The sequence below is a fragment of the Lontra canadensis genome, unplaced genomic scaffold (assembly GCF_010015895.1).
Source record: "Lontra canadensis isolate GAN:19392208 unplaced genomic scaffold, GSC_riverotter_1.0 scaffold12, whole genome shotgun sequence".
NCBI lineage: Eukaryota > Metazoa > Chordata > Mammalia > Carnivora > Mustelidae > Lontra > Lontra canadensis.
In genome coordinates this window covers 18,152,792-18,169,523 of record NW_022631006.1, presented here as the reverse complement: position 1 = coordinate 18,169,523, position 16,732 = coordinate 18,152,792, and the positions used below count along the sequence as shown (strand labels likewise).

The 16,732-nt window shown below is 42.0% G+C and overlaps 2 protein-coding genes across 4 annotated transcripts in view; one reads left to right on the top strand and one right to left on the bottom strand.

Annotated features, from left to right (window-relative positions):
• ZNF106 (zinc finger protein 106) overlaps positions 1-720 on the bottom strand; it is a 71,024-nt gene extending 70,304 nt beyond the window's left edge. Inside the window, exon 1 of the mRNA XM_032856733.1 lies at positions 571-720. The gene's annotated coding sequence lies outside the window, so the exon portion shown is untranslated. The remainder of the gene's footprint in view (positions 1-570) is intronic.
• Positions 721-1,846: 1,126 nt separating this feature from the next.
• SNAP23 (synaptosome associated protein 23) overlaps positions 1,847-16,732 on the top strand; it is a 41,129-nt gene continuing 26,243 nt past the window's right edge. For 2 of the 3 annotated variants that reach the window (XM_032856732.1, XM_032856730.1), the window contains exon 1: positions 4,040-4,122. The gene's annotated coding sequence lies outside the window, so the exon portion shown is untranslated. Of the gene's footprint in view, positions 1,931-4,039; positions 4,123-16,732 lie in introns of those variants that run through there. The other variant, XM_032856731.1, reaches the window with a different exon arrangement.

Here is a 16,732-nt window from a genome sequence, read left to right as displayed (position 1 = left end):
CAAGGATGATTAAATTGAGCAGACTCAACGGGGAGTGGGGTGCAAAGCATTTCCTCCCCCATAATTATGCACCGAGATTCGGACTAAATATTAAACTTACACGTAGTGAACGCTCCATAATTAGTAGCTATTATTAAGACGCATCCCACCGGGAGAGGAGACGGAAGGAGGCAAAAGAACGGAGCCTGTCAGTCACAAGAGGTCGAAAGGTGCCCCTGGCCTGTGACCCGTAGGCCTTTAAGCACCTGGGTCTACAAGATCCCTGCGGAATCGGGGGCCGAAAGAGGTCAGCGGCCTCCCCTAAAGGTCAAGGTTCTTGCAGGCACGTTTCCTGCTGGGGCTAGAAGCCGAGCCGGAACGCCCCCGCGAGAATCTGTACCCCGAAGCCAGAAGCACCGCCTGCCTGTAAACCGCGCGGGCTCTGGGAGAGGGGAGTACCGGGATGCCGCTGCGCCGCAGCCTGCAGGAGCAGAAACCGGCCGCGTCCTGCAGCCCGAAACCTTAGGAGCAGACCACCAGGACCCCGCCGTTCCGGCATGCCTCAACGCAGCCCGGCCACTCGATACTCACACTCACAGCCGACCCCTCTTACTCCATCAGGCCACCAAGGTCCCAGGGAGGGGGATCCCCGAGGTCCCCCTCAGTTTTGGGTCCGGCGGCCCACTCCGGACCCCCTCCCCGCCCGGCACCGCCGCCGCCGCCGCCAGCGCGCAGGCGCACACCGCCGCCGTCACGCTCCTTTTTTTTTTTTTCCCCCTTAGCTGTCCGCCTTTCTCAATAATCTAGCTTTATTTGAACACACGAGAGTGAACAACGGACACAGGGGAAAGAGGCTTTACTGGAAAAGAAAGAAAGATCAAAGGCATGCCGGCTTGCAGAAGTTACTCTGCTACACTGAACGCACCAGTAACCAGCCTCCCTAGCTCCTTTTTCATTCTTTTTGCTCTTTTTGGGCTTCCCTGTTGCTTCTGCTCTCTTCCTAAATCCCCACCATTCCCTTTATGCAGTGCGATTGTTTATGCTGAATTTCCAACCATCCCTGCCTTGTAAAACTTACTGAAGTTTAATGGAAGGTGCAAGAGTTTGAGGACAGACAGACCTGAGTTCAAATATTGACTTAGCTACTACTAGTAATTTATGACTTTGGGAAAATTACAAGTTTTCTTGTAAACTCAGTTTCTGCACAGTTAAATTTAGGATAATGGTATCTCTGGGGGTGTGTGCTAGGATTAAATGACATGAGTCAAGTGCTTATCCATGAATTGGTGCCTGTCATAGCACACACACACACAAAAAGTATACCAATGATAGTATTTTAATACTTAATGTATTTATTAAATGTAGTCCATACTCATTCCCCAGGATCCTATTTTTAGTGACTACAATTAATCAGATAAACCGAGTTACATTAAGATTAATAATGATGGGGTGCCTGGGTGGCTCAGTGTGTTAAAGCCTCTGCCTCCGGCTCAGGTCATGATCTCAGGGTCCTGGGATCCAGTCCCGCATCAGGCTCTCTGCTCGTCGGGGAGCCTGCTTCCCCCACTCTCTCTGCCTGCCTCTCTGCCTACTTGTGATCTCAGTCTGTCAAATAAATAAAATCTTTTTTAAAAAAGATTAATAATGGTGTGAAGTGTAACTCCTCCTACATTATTGAAGTTCTAATAATGTCTATGTTTAACAAGATCTTCAGTTCCTAAAATCAAAGTAAGCACCTCCCTTCATCTATATATAAGTCCAGATTCTCATCTAAAGGACTGAGGAACTATTCCAACTCTGTATTTGTGACATCACAATTTCTTGAAACACTCAAGGTCTGAGGTACACTGCTCATTCTACTCTCAAAGATGCAATGGAAGGACTACTTTGCCCTATAAGCTCAGGGCCATAGTCCAAGGAAAAGCTTGTAGAAGACCAAGGTCAGCCATTGGTGAGCATCAAGGTAATCCTAGATCAGAGTTTCTTTTCTTTTTTTTTTTTTTAAGACTTATTTATTCATTTGAGAGACAGAGAGCAGGGGAGGGGGAGCAGCAGAGGGAGAGGGAGAGAAGCAGACTCCCAGCTGAGTGCAGAGCCCAGTCTGGTACTTGACACCACCACCCTGCGATCATGACCTGAGTGGAAACCAAGAGTAGGATACCCAACCAACTGAGCCACCTAGGCACCCCTAGGTCAGGGTTTCTTAACCTTGGTACTATTGATACTTTGGACATACTTTTTTTTTAGAGGTGGGGAAGGGCAGAGGGAGAGAGAGAGAATCTCAAGCAGGCTCCACGCCCAGTACAGAGCCCACTGTGGGGCTCCATCTCACAACCCTGAGATCAAGACCTGAGCTGAAATCAAGAGCTGGATGCTTAATGGACTGAGACACCCAGATGCCTCAATTTTGGAGATAATTCTCATGCTCTCCTGTGTATTGTAGGATGTTGCTAAGCATCCTTGGATGCTAGATGCCTGTAGTATCCCCCACATTTACATCCATTATATGCCTTTACATTACATCCTTTATGTTACACCTACATGCCTTTACATCCCCCACCCCAATTCCCATCATCTTGACAATGAAAAATGACTCCAGACATTGCCAAATGTTCCTCAAAGGCAAAAATGTCCCTGGTTGAGAACTATGACATTATACCATGGCAGTAACCCATCCATAAATAAACTCAACCACTTCAGCCCACACAAAGTAATTGCTGCTTGAGAAAGTCACACAGAAGGGTAGAAGCTGGGGAGTTCATTTTTACCAATCTTACACAGGACCTTCACACTGCTTAACAGTCCTACTACTTGTCTGGGGTCAACTTGTTCTTTCACTTTCTGTAACAATTCCAAAACTTTTCCACCTTCCTTAAAACTCCCAACTCCTTTTTTTTTTTTTTTAAGATTTTATTTATTTATTTGACAGACAGATCACAAGTAGGCAGAAAGGCAGGCAGAGAGAGAGAAGGGAGGAAGCAGGCTCCTGGCCGAGCAGAGAGCCCGATGCGGGGCTCAATCCCAGGACCCTGGGATCATGACCTGAGCCGAAGGCAGAGGCTTTAACCCACTGAGCCACCCAGGCGCCCCCCAACTCCTTTTCTATTAGCAGATGACTTCATCTCCTACTTCACAGAGAAAACTGAGGTCATCAGTAGAGAACTCAACTTCCTGTTACTAAACATAAAACTTACAGGAACATACTTCCTCTTATATTTGAAATATCTTCTCTCTCTTCCAAAACCATTCCCTCTTCTCCTTTGAAATACTATTTATTTATTTATTTATTTATTTATTTATTTATTTATTTTAATTTCCAGAATTGTGCTGTATTCTTAGAGGTGCCTGGAAGAATTCCTGGACCTGTTTAAAGCCCTTCAACGGCTCTCTGTGTTCATAGCACAAAGCGCAGGCTCACTAGTCCACCCTTCCAAGATCTGGCCCATTGCTGACTATTTAAAGCTTATTCCCCACTTCACCCAGAGATAGACAATGAGCTGTAAGCCTCTAACCAGGATGAAGTACAAAGAATCTACCGAAGGTGCTATGTTCTTAATGGTATACGCCGTTCCCACAGGCTGGAAAATTATTTCTCTCCAACCCAGGCTTCTGGCAGAACTCCTACTTAGCCTTCCTGATTCAAAAGTCACTTCCTTTGGGAACCCTTCCAGACATCCTTAAGAATAAGGCGCTGTTTTCATTGTGCGCCATCTCGGCCTCGGACTTTCCAACACCACGCACTGTATTCTATCCACTATAATTTGTTTACATATCGATTTCCAATCTAGACAGATGGAAAGGCCCTGGAAGGCAGGGAAGGCATTCTTTTCTTCATCGATCATCTACCAAACGGCTTGCCCTTGACAAATGTTTGTTGCATAAATACTTCCCACCTTTGGGAGACATTCGAATTTTCCGGTTAACGGGTGAGTCCCCAGACTCTCCGCCTGCGTGGCAGGGAGATTTAAACCCCTCAGACCGTGATTGGCTCCAGCTCCAGGGGTGTGTCCGCGCTCGCGCTGCGGGGGAAGTGCGCAGGCGCGCGGGTCCTGCGCGCGCAGGCGCTGGGAGGATTCAGCTCCAGGTCCAGTGTGGGGGGTGTCCGAGCGGCTGGGGCGCGAGAGGAGTGGCCGGAACTGCTTGGTGAGCCTTCAGGAGTGGGGTTGAGAGAGGTAGCCTGGTCGAAGATTGGGATCAGGTCCCAAGAAGAAAGAGTATTATCATGACGGTTTTAAAACTTGGTGGGGTCGGGCTTAAGGGGAGGAGTGGCGGTGCTCTGGCCCGGACTGGGCAGGCCGGGCCCAGAGCAAGGACGCGAGCCGCCGAGAAACTACCGTGGGGCCGGCGGAGGAAGGGTGGCGGGATGGTGGTTCGTTGGGACCCTCCTCAAAACCTTCCCCACCCCTACCGTGTTGCTATGATCGAGGTTAATTGACTGTATGGTGACCACAGTGATCAGATAACTCTGAACTAGGTGTTTGAAGGTGTCTGAGGTTCGTGTCATTGGAGAGTACATGCTCTCTAGGAAAGTCCATCCTTATGCCGTGGCTTTACTGTAGGCGCACAAAGGATCCGTGAAACACCGACTTTTACAATTCCGGGCTGGAGTTGGTTGCGGGAGACTGCGTGGGGGCGGGGGGCGGGGGGCGGTGGAGAGAGGGGGGCGGTGGAGAGTAAGTACTGTGAAGTGCTGTTTCATCTCATCCTTTTTTTCCCATCATTAGTCACCACAATGTTAGGAAAGGTAGATGAGGATAGAGGAAACCCAAAGACATCAGAGTTGGGAAAAGGAGATGAAAAGGGAGTATTATATTGCCTTTTGCTAGTCATCTTTAGGAAGTAGGGAGACGATTGGCGAGGGGTGTTTGGATACTGGCAGCTTCTGACAGCGTTCCCTCAGTCATGTGAAAGTAACGTAGCTTCACCGTAGCAGATATTTCAAGAACTGAGAGGAATATTACTCCCTCTGCCTCTATGCCCTTAAGACTGGCATTCAGATGTGCTAGTAGAAAATACGTCAGATAAGACCAAATAGAACGCGTTCTTGCTTAGCTTGGAAAACCACACTTGAAATTCATAGCACATCATTACCTAGAATACGTTGAGATCTAAATTTGAACAATTTCATAGTAAGATTTTAAAAAAATTAATGTTTCTTCCACCGTCACAGTTGATGTTTAAGGCATTCAAGTGGTCAGTTGTCATTCATTCCTTTGGCAAGAGGTAATGAGAAAGAACACATTCATATAAATATGAGGAAATATTAGGAGAAACATCTCTGCTCACATTACCATGCTCCTTTGACAGTAAATGTGAATATAAATAGAATGATCATGTAACAGCTTACAGCTCAGATATTTATCACATTCTTAGCCTTTTGGGGTTTTTTGTTTGTTTTGGTTGGCTTTTTTTTTTTTTTTTTTTTTTAGGTGCTTGTGGTATGTGAATATGTACTAGAAAATTCCTGTTATTCCAGTTCCAGGATAGCAAAGTCTTATTGTGCTATTATGTTCTTAACAGTATGGCACTCTTTCCTGTAAAACAGTAGCGTTTCTGTATGCATCTTAGTGTTTGCTTCTTTTACTCTAAATGAGCATAAGCATAGTAACAGGATCAGTTAACTAAAGGTCACATCATTTCTAATCATTCAGAACACAACCTTGAACCAAGAAGGAAGCAAAAAACAAAACAGGCCTTGTTGTTCATGGGACAGCTGTCAGTATTTCACTCCTCATGAACCATACCACCAGCATAAATTTTGCCTTTTGGAGGATCACCTGTGTTATTTTATCTCATGTTTTTAATAGACTTGTTTTCAACACTACTCTTTTCCAAAGTGATAATTTGTGAAATCATGGTTTTTATGTATACCTTTTTCTAGTACACATTACAATAAATACATAACTTCAGTACATAACTGTTGCTTACATTAACAGCTGAAATCTTGTGTTCATGTTCTGCACTCTGGAAAATACTGCTTTGGAACTAACCTCATTTTTAAAATAAAGTGAAGATTGGACGTGTCCATTGGACTTCAAAATTCTGTTAACTTGGGCGCCTGGGTGGCTCAGTGGGTTAAGCCGCTGCCTTCGGCTCAGGTCATGATCTCAGGGTCCTGGGATCGAGTCCCGCATAGGGCTCTCTGCTCAGCAGGGAGCCTGCTTCTCTCTCTCTCTGCCTGCCTCTCTGTCTACTTGTGATCTCTCTCTGTCAAATAAATAAATAAAATCTTTAAAAAAAAAAAAAAAAAAAAAAAAAAAAAAAAAAAAAAAAAAAAAAAATTCTGTTAACTCAGTGATGGCATTCACTGTTGTGACACAATTCTAGCACACTTACTTATCTGGTTTCACCAGATGAAAGTAGATTAGAATAGCAAAAGGGAAAAAGAGGATGTTTGCTCTTTGACATTTTTGTGAAATCAGCTGCCTTTTATTTTCTTCTGAGTTTAGGTGCCATGTCTTAAAACATTCTGAAAGATTGTTTTTTAGTTGTGTTTGTACTCAGTGTTACCCATAGTCTAGCATTTATAATACATGATGTTGCTTGCATTCAAGAGTGCTGAACTTTTTGATTCTAGTGCTGTATTTGTTTCTAGGTCTGTAGATTGAGAGAGGACTAGATGACAAGGAACTGATCTTTTTCTTTGTTGTGGTGGATAGAGACTTGAAACAGATGGATCCAGTGCCTCCAGCAACTGGAGGAAGTGGATTGTAGAGCCAGGAAACAGCATGTACTGTTCGTTTTGTAATATTGGTGGTGGAGGTGGTGTTCCATTTGCAGTCATTTAAATTCATGGACATTTTGGTTTTGATTTCAGTTTGGGTTGTACTGCTAGTAAAATATTTAAATCACTGAGAAGTGATTTTTTCTGGAATTCCCCCCATCCGTCTTGATTTTTGAAGATCTGTAACTTGGATTTAAATTTATTTGAATCATGCTTTGACGATTGAAATTACCTTTAGATGGCCTTTTGAGACTTCTAAAATAAAGTTCAAACTTCTTGGTTAAAATATACAAAGCCCTTTAAAACCTGTTTACTCTGTCTGCCTTTTAAAACCACCCTACCTACCCTGTATACACATATAGTATATCCTGACATGACTACTGAGGCCTTACATTGTGACACTTCTTTGATAGTTTGAAATCATAATTTTTTTAGGGTTGATCATGCTTGGATTTCAATTCTCAAGTCAAAATCACAAGAGATGTTTAATAATTATGAAAAATTATGATAGCTTTATTGAGCACTACGTACCAGCCAAGGTTTAAATGCTTAGCATGAATTAACTCAATCCTTATAATGCTCAAGATAACCATTATATTCTCATTTAATGAAAAACACTGAAGCACAGAGAAATAAATTAAGCAGTAGTCAGGATTCAGAAACATGCCTCCAAGTATTGGGCACTTAACCACTGTGCTGTTTTGCCCTTTGTATAAATAAGAATGTCATTCTTCTTCTTTTTTAAGATTTTATTTATTTATTTATTTATTTGAGAGAGAGACCAAGAGCATAAGCAGGGGGAGGGGCAGAGTGGAGGGACTAGCAGACTCCCTGCTGAGGACTGAGCCTGATCTCAGGCTTGATCCCAGGACCCTGAGATCATGATCTTTGGTGAAGTCAGAAGCTTAACCTACTGAGCCACCCAGGTGCTCCAAGAATGCCACTCTTTTTTTTTTTTTTAAGATTTTATTTATTTATTTGAGAGAGAGGCAGTGAGAGAGAGCATGAGCGAGAAGAAGGTCAGAGGGAGAAGCAGACTCCCCGTGGAGCTGGGAGCCCGATGCGGGACTCGATCCCGGGACTCCGGGATCATGACCTGAGCCGAAATCAGTCGTCCAACCAACTGAGCCACCCAGGCGTCCCAAGAATGCCACTCTTTTAACCTAGTGTGGGAGATACTCTTTTCCAGGGACGTGAGTGCTTAATGTTCTCTATCTCTGGCATCTGATTCCTCGAATCAGAGTATTTGAGAAGCTAACCAGAAAGCTTCTAGGTGAACTTGGAATCAGAGCCAAAATACTTGGATGAATTGGGTAAATACTTCATACAGGCAAGGTGAAGCCTTGCTAATTGTCCCTACCTCAAACTTGGTGTCTTCCTCTGCAGATACCGTAGTTAAGTCTGCCAGATTGTATGTCTGTCCTACTTGGAGAATGGATGCTGCATTCTTGAGCCTCTTTCTTAACTCTTAACAGAGCATCCCTTTTCTGTTTCCATAGCCTTTCTTTTAGACAGTGTCGATACAATTGATTATAATCATATATAGATGTACCTTCCTAGGATTATATTATGGTCAGTTAGAGTAGAATTGTGGAAGTTCCAGGGTTGAGCAGGACTTGAAACCTAGATGTTGGACTTCAACAATTAAGTCATAAACAGTACTTCTGTAAAGCTGATGTGTAATCTTGATCTTTTTGGTTCCTGATTTTTAGTGCTATTTTCTCAGCAGTATGCTTTCAGTCTTGAATCATGTGCTTCAGTGCTCTTTGAAACCAAGATGTTTAATAGATAGGATTCAGTGGTATACTTCTTATATTTGCATAGTTTTTGAGTTTATAAGAATGGTTAAAATTGTTCCTGTAGAAAGAAGTAGAAAGGAAACAAGAGAGGAAGTAAAAGGAGGAAACTAACCTTAATATGAATAAAGGTCTCATCTGAATGCCTTTAGAAATAATTAAATTTCCTAACCAGAGCAGGGGCTCTTTTTGGCGTAACCTGGAGTATTTTGAGTATTTTAGAACACTGTGCACCTGGATTTAGTGTGTGAACATCCTTCCTTCCTTCCTTTTCAGGCAGAACTGAGCTACCCAGGCGCCCTTAGATCCCATTTTTAATATGAAACATTAAAAATGTTCACACATGGGGCGCCTGGGTGGCTCAGATGGTTAAGCATCTACCTTCTGTTCAGGTCATGATCCTGGGGTCCTGGGATCAAACTCCCACGTCGGGCTCCGTGCTCACGGGGAGCCTGCTTTTCCCACTCCCACTCCCTCTGCTTGTGTTCTCTCTCTCGCTGTCTCTCTCTGTCAAATAAATAAGTAAACCTTTTTTAAAAAATGGGACCTAAGAGCAAAACATACATTCCTAAAGAAAAACTAGATTCTTTTACCCCATAAGTGATGGTCCATGTGTGAATTTCTACTTTGTTCTCTGTAATCCTTTCTTCTATTCTTTCTGTTTATTCTCCATTATTCATCTTTATTTAGAGTCTTTTAAGAAAGAGGTACGTAGATACAGCATGACATGATACACAAGTGTGAGGTGGGGATGACTGGCAAGGCTCACCCTGCTTGAATAAAATATTCATCCCAACCATCCAAAGTATTTTGGCTCTGATTCTAAGTTCACCTGGTAACTTTTTGATTAGCCTCTCGAATACCACAGATAGAGAACATAAGTAACATGAGCACTGTGCTAAACACTTCACATACATTAATTCATTTCTGAAACAGCATTGGGAAGTAGAACTGTTACCCTTTTTATTTTTTTTTAAAGATTTTATTTATTTAACAGACAGAGATCACAAGTAGGCAGAGAGGCAGGCAGTGGAGGTGGGGGGGACGGGGAGCAAGCCCCCTGCCAAGCAGAGAGCCCGATGTGGGGCTTGATCCCAGGACCCCAGGATCATGACCTGAGCTGAAGGCAGTGGCTTTAACCCACTGAGCCACCCAGGCGCCCCTAGAACTGTTATCCTAATGAACAAGGAAATGGAGACTTGAATAGGCTAAGTAAATTGCCTGGGTATCAGATCTAGGATAAACTCAGGGTTTGTCTGAGCTCAGACAGACATTACACTACATCCTATATACTACATACTCATAAAAACTACATTATGTTCATTCAGCACAATTTATTAAATTATCTCACCTAATCTAGAAGTAGCAAGTTTAGTCACAGGAGAATTAATAGTAACTGCAGTCATTTTCAGCCCAATTCAGCCTTGACAATAGTTGGGGTAGTCTTAGCCTTAAGCTAAGAAGACTTTAGTCTTGTAGACAGGCAGGATTTGTATACACAAAACAACTAGAAAACTAAAAAAGCTGGAAACTCTATATATTTAGAGGCAGGGGAGAAGAGTGCTTTATTTTCCATATTCTAACTACAGTGTATCATAAAATACACATTTAAAAAGAAAGGAGGGTAGTTTTCTTGACATCACAGTATGTTCCCTTACTTGATAGCAGATCTTTGAAAAATGTTTGTGGAATGAATTAAGAGGGGTGTATTCTGGGACTAGGATCTCTTTCTGCTAAGCTTTCAGGGGAGCCAGACTGCTGACTCACCATCCATCAGCATAAGGGAACTCTCAACTCTTTGGGGGCACTCACCATAGCTAGATGTCACCACATTCTCTTCTGACAACCTTTGTCTAGTTTTCTTCTTCAGTTGGGTTTTGGTCTGGGACCTTCTGAGGTCCCAGGCCTCTGCAAACAACTGCCTTCTCCTCAGTTACCATCAGGTCTGTTCCAGGAAGGACCACCCCCCTCCCTCAGAAGGGATTATGTATTATGCAAAGAGCCTGAGAGCCAGAAGTACTGCTTTTTGTTCCCTTAGCATAAAGAAGTTGGACTAGATGATCTCTGAGGTTTATTTTCAGAGACTGTTCTCTGAGATAAGAATTGAGCAGAAACTCTGCTCCCAGATAACTGATTAATCAGGCAGAGATTACTGTAGGCTAGTAGTTTCTAAGTCACGCTCCATGGAACCTTGGTTCCCTGGGATTAATAAAAGTATTCTTGGAAGGAAGGATTTTATGGTCATCTGTATTTGACTGGGATAGCCACAGTTAAACAGATTTCTTCACTGCTTCAGGACTTCTAATTTCCAGCCAAGAATTTAATTAGCCAGCCAGTCTATAATACAAGGATAAATAAGAAATAGAAGATGGGGAGGTTTAAGACCTAAATGTCTTCATTGTAGGAAGGTCATGAATGATATCCAAAATTGGAAAATATCAAGGGGCTCCTGGGTGGCACAGGGTTTAAAGCCTCTGCCTTTGGCTGTGGTCATGATCCTGCCAGGGGAGCCTGCTTCCCCTTCTCTCTCTCTGCCTGCCTCTCTGCCTTCTTGAGATCTTTGTCAAATAAATAAAATCTTAAAAAAAAAAAAGAAAAAAGAAAATATCAAGAAAACACTATCAGCATATGATTTAGGAATTTGAGGTTAAACACTGGAACAACTGATACTGTTGAAAATTTTCCCTCCGGGCTCCTGGAAGTAGGAATTGGTTCAGGGCACAAGAGAGGGTAGAGGAATTTGCTGTTATACTGTTATAGAACTATTTGACATCTCAAACTATATATATTCATATATATGTGATTAAAATTAAATATGGGGGTGCCTGGGTGGCACAGTCAGTTAAGCAGCTGCCTTTGACTCAGGTCATGATCCCAGGGTCCTGGGATCAAGCCCCACATCGGGCTCCCTGCTCAGTGGAGAGCTTGCTTCTCCTCCCTCTGCCTGCTGCTCGGCCTACTTATACTCTTTATCTCTGTGTCAAATAAGTAAAACAACAACAACAACAACAACAACAACAAACCTTTGAAAAAATAAAATTAAATTAAATATGGGAGAATATAAAATCTTCAAAATAATTTTGAATGGCTGAATAACATTGCATCATGTAGTTGTACCATAATCAGTCAAATTCCCTGTCATTGGTTATTTAGATTGCTTCATTTTTTTAATATTATAAATAATACTGAGACATATATATATATATATATATATTTAAAGATTTTATTTATTTATTTGACACAGAGAGAGAAATCACAAGTAGGCAGAGAGGCAGGCAAAGAGAGGGAAGGGAAGCAGGCTCCCCGCTGAGCAGAGAGCCCGATGCGGGCTTTGATCCAAGACCCTGAGACCATGACCTGAGCCTAAGGCAGAGGCTTAACCCTCTGAGACACCCAGGCGCCCCGAGACCAATATTTTTGTCCTTATCTGTAATTTTCTTCTAGATTTCTGAAAGAAAGCCGGATTTGGGGCACCTGGGTGGCTCAGTCCTTAAGCATCTGCGTTCAGCTCAGGTCATGATCCCAGGGTCCTGGGATCAAGCTTCCTGCTCCTCCCTCTCCCACTTCCCCTGCTTGTGTTCTCTCTCTCTGTGTGTCTCTCTCTCTGTCAAATGAATAAATAAAATTTTAAAAAATAAATAAATAAATAAATAAAAAAGAAAAAAACCAGAGTAAGAAATATCTTGAAATTTTCTTGTCTGTATTACATCATCTCTTGAGAGTTTTGGGGTTTTTTTGTTTTGTTTTTAAAGATTTTTTTTAATTTGTTTGACAGAGAGCAGGAGAGCACAGGCAAGGGGTGTAGCAGGCAGAGGGAGAGGGAGAAGCAGGCCCCCTGCTGAGCCAGGAGTCATGGGTGAAAGACAGTTGCTTAACCCACTGAGCCACCCAGGCGCCCCAGAGTTTTGGTTTTTTAAAAATCAGCATTTTACTTTCCTAAATAGTGGTTAAGAAAGCTTTAATTTTATAGGAATGGAAATTGAAATAACCACAGATGTCCTGGGTGCACTATTTCTTGTGTCATTTGGAGCTTGCAACATTTTTTATCTTTTAGAGTTTTTCATTATCAAAGGCTTATAGTTATTGCATAGATTTGCTGTTAATGAAGTTATAGAGTATTCTGAAACCTATCTACAAAACCAGCGATTGGGTTTTCTTTTTTATAAGATATATTTATTTAAAAATTTGAAAGTCCTGATCTTTGAGTTCTTTTCTTCCCCGCAAAATTGATTTATTTGTGAGAGAGGGCCAGCATGTGAGTGACAGGAGGGGCAGAGGGAGAGCATCTTCAAGCAGATCTCCCAATGAGCCTGGAGCTGCAGGCAGGGCTGGATCTCACCCCCAATGAGATCGTGACCTGAGCTGAAACCAAGAGCTGGATGCTCAACTGACAGCGCCACCCAGGCGTCCCAACCAATGTATGTTTATAACATTTCGGGAGTGGGGTGAGGAGTTGGGTTAAATAGGTAATGGGGATTAAGGAGTGCATTTGCTGTGATGAGCACGTGGTGATAATCACTGTGTTGTACACCTGAAACTAATATAACACTGTATGTTAGCTAACTGGAATTAAAATCTTAAAAAAAAAAAAAGTCCTTTTAAAGAAAATTTAGAAAATACATTATTGTATAAGACAAAAATCATCTGTAAAATTTTTAAAAATATTTTCAGTCCATCTCATTTAAGCTGGGTAGACATTTACATTTTTGGCATTTAGTTTTTAAACCATACATATTTTTTAATGTGGCATTAAGATTTATTGATAGAAAATAGTAGTGTATAACCTGTATAATGACCATTTTAAGTCTCCAAAAACAGCTCAGCATTTTCAGATATATGTTAGTGTATCTGACCTTGATGTTACCTTATTTAGGTTTCAGTTTCTCTTGCATTAGTTATTAATAATAGCCAGAAGTGCCAGTTAAAAACATTTTTTTTCCTCTCATTGCAAGAAAGAAAATTGGACTCTTTCATTTTTAAAGATATGGAATGGCATGTTTTCAGAATTCCAAACACAGACTATGCTTGAATCTTTTTTTTTTTTTTAAGATTTTATTTATTTGTTTGACAGCGATCACAAGTAGGCAGAGAGGCAGACAGAGAGAGAGGAGGAAACAGGCTCCCCAATGAGCAGAGGGCCCAACACGGGGCTTGCTCCCAGGACCCTGGAATCACAACCTAAACCGAAGGCAGAGGCTTTAACCTACTGAGCCACCCAGGCACCCTTGTACTTGAATCTTAATAAAGAAGTACATCACGTGTATTTTTTTTTCTTTTCTTTCTTTCTTTCTTTTTTATTTTTTTACTAACATATAATGTATTATTTGTTTCAGGAGTGCAGGTCTGTGATTCATCAGTCTTACACAATTCACAGCACTCGCCATAGCACATACCCTCCCCAATGTCCATCACCCAGCCACCCCGTCCTCCCACCCGCCTCCCGTCCAGCACCCCTCAGTTTGTTTCCTAAGATTAAGAGTCTCTTACAGTTTGTTTCCTTCTCTAGTTTCATATTGTTTCATTTTTGCCCTCCCTTCCCCTATTATCCTCTGTCTAGTTTCTCAAATTCCTCAAATCAGTAGATCATATGATAATTGTCTTTTGCTGATTGACTTATTTTGCTTAACAAAATAGCATCTATTTCAATCTACATCATTGCAAATGGCAAGATGATATGTTTTTAATGGCTGCATAGTATTCCATTGCGTGCACGCACGTGTGTGTGTGTGTGTGTGTGTGTACCACATCTTCTTTATCCATTCATCTGTTGATGGGCATCTAGGCTCTTTCCATAGTTTGGCTATTGTGGACATTGCTGCTCTGAACATTTGGGTGCATGTGCCCCTTCGGATCACTCATCAGGTGTATTAATATGGTTGTTCTGTCCTGTTTTCCAACCACCATTTTTCTTTTTCAAGAAGAAGGGACATTTCAGTGGTGCGTACTCTATAGCTACTATCATTTATTTTAACTAAATGGGATTTTGTTGCAGAAAATTGTTGGGCATGAGAAAAGCTACAAAATTAATGTTTTCCTTTTATCCTCCTTTTCATTCTTACTCATACTGTTTTCTTTTCCTTAACTGTTCTCTCTTTTCAAATATTCTTTCTCCATCCTTAAGTCATTTTTTTCCATTTTTAGAAATTGAGACATAATTCACATAATGTAAAGTTTGCAATTACAGTATACAATTTAGTGGCTTTTGGTATATTCATAATGCTGTGCAACCATGACTACTAATTCCAGAACATTTCCATCACCTCCAAAACAAACCCTATATCTGTTGGTCGGCAGTCCTGTTCTGCCTTTCCCCCATCCTCTGGCAATCACTAATCTACTTTTAAATAGGGTTTACCTATTCTGGACATTTCACATAAATGACGTCATACAGTATGAGGTCTTTTGTATCCAGTTTAATTAGATTAATGCTTTCTAGCCTCATACATGTTGTAGCATGTAACATTCCCTTTTATGGCTGAATGATATTCCATTGTATGGACATTTGGGCGTTTGGGTGTTTTCTGCTTTTTGGCTGTTAGCAATAATGCTGCTTTAAACATTTGTGTACAAGTTTTATGTGGACGTGTATTTTCATATGTCTCTAATGTACATAGGAATGTAATTGCTGGGTGACATGTAATTTAATGCTTAATCTATTGAAGCCTGAGTTCTTGTCCTGCATTGTTAAATGGTATGTTTTTCCTCCATTAGGTACCAGAATTATAACAGGGGTAGGATATCATCCATTAGTACCTGGCTATACATTAAAAAAAACAAAACAAAACAAGTTTCACCTAAAACAGTGGTTTTCAACATTGGCTGCTCATTGGAGTCATGTGGGAATGTTTAAAACCAACTGGCACTAACCCCCAGAGTTTTTTATTTAATTAGTCTGGGGTGCATCTTGGGCCTCCAGGTGATTATGTGTAGCCGAGACTGGGAACCACTGTTCTAACTGGAGTTAGACTTGCTACTTGAAAAGGGGAAGGCAAGGACTTCATATATATACTTTTCTTGGCAAAACTGCTACACATTTGATGACTTGATATTGTGTCTCTCTATTCTCTTTTTAATGTGTGTAATAGTGATTGAAAGCACATACTCTGTATGGGTCTACCTACCTTGGATCCTGGCTCTACTATATGACCTTGGAAAAGTTGCTTAATCTCACTGTTCCTTAGTTCCTACATCTGTAAAATGTGGAATTAAATAGTGTTTGCTCTGGTCTAAATGTTTCTTGAAATCCTAATTCCTGGTGTGATGGTATTAAGTAGAAACTTTGGAAGGTGCTTAAGCCCTGAAGGTGGAGTCCTCATGGATGGAATTAGCGCCTTATAAAACAGGCTCCAGGGGCCCCTGGGTGTCTCAGGTAAGGGTCTGCATTTGGCTCAGGTCATGATCCCGCCCCACATCGGGCTTCCTGCTCAGTGGGGAGCCTGCTTCTCCCTCTCCCCCACCCCCGTGCTTATGTTCCCTCTCTCACTCACTCTCTATCCAATAAATAAATAAAATTTTAAAAGGGGGGTGAGAACTCCCTAGTCCCTTCCACCATATAAGGCATCAGTTTTGTACCAGAAAGAGGGCCATGATGAGAATGTGACCAATGCAGACACCTTGAGCTCAGACTTCTGCCTCCAGAACTGTGACAAATACATTTCTGTTGTTAATAAACTACCAACTCTATATTTTTTTGTTATAGCAGCTGGATAGACAAAGAGAGTGTTTTAAGGATTAAATGAATGAGTGTGTGTGTATTTTTTAATTCCTTAGAAAAGTGTCTTGCATGGGGGTGCCTGGGTGACTCAGTTGCTTAAGTGTCTGACTCTTGATTGTAGTTCAGGTCATTATCTCAGGGTTGTGAGATTGAGCCGTGCTTCAGGCTCTGCGCTGGGTGTGAAGCCTGCTTAAGATTCTCTCCTTCTCCGGGGCGCCTGGGTGGCTCAGTGGGTTAAAGCCTCTGCCTTCGGCTCAGGTCATGATCCCAGGGTCCTGGGATCAAGCCCCGCATCGGGCTCTCTGCTCAGCAGGGAGCCTGCTTCCTCCTCTCTCTCTGCCTGCCTCTCTGCCTACTTGTGATCTCTGTCTGTCAAATAAATAAATAAAATCTCTAAAAAAAAAAAAAAAAGATTCCATCTCCGTCTGCTCCCCACCCCACCCCATCCCTGTGCTCACTCTCTCTCTCAAAGAAATAAAATCTTTAAAAAAAAATAGTGCTTTGTGCATGTATAGTGCT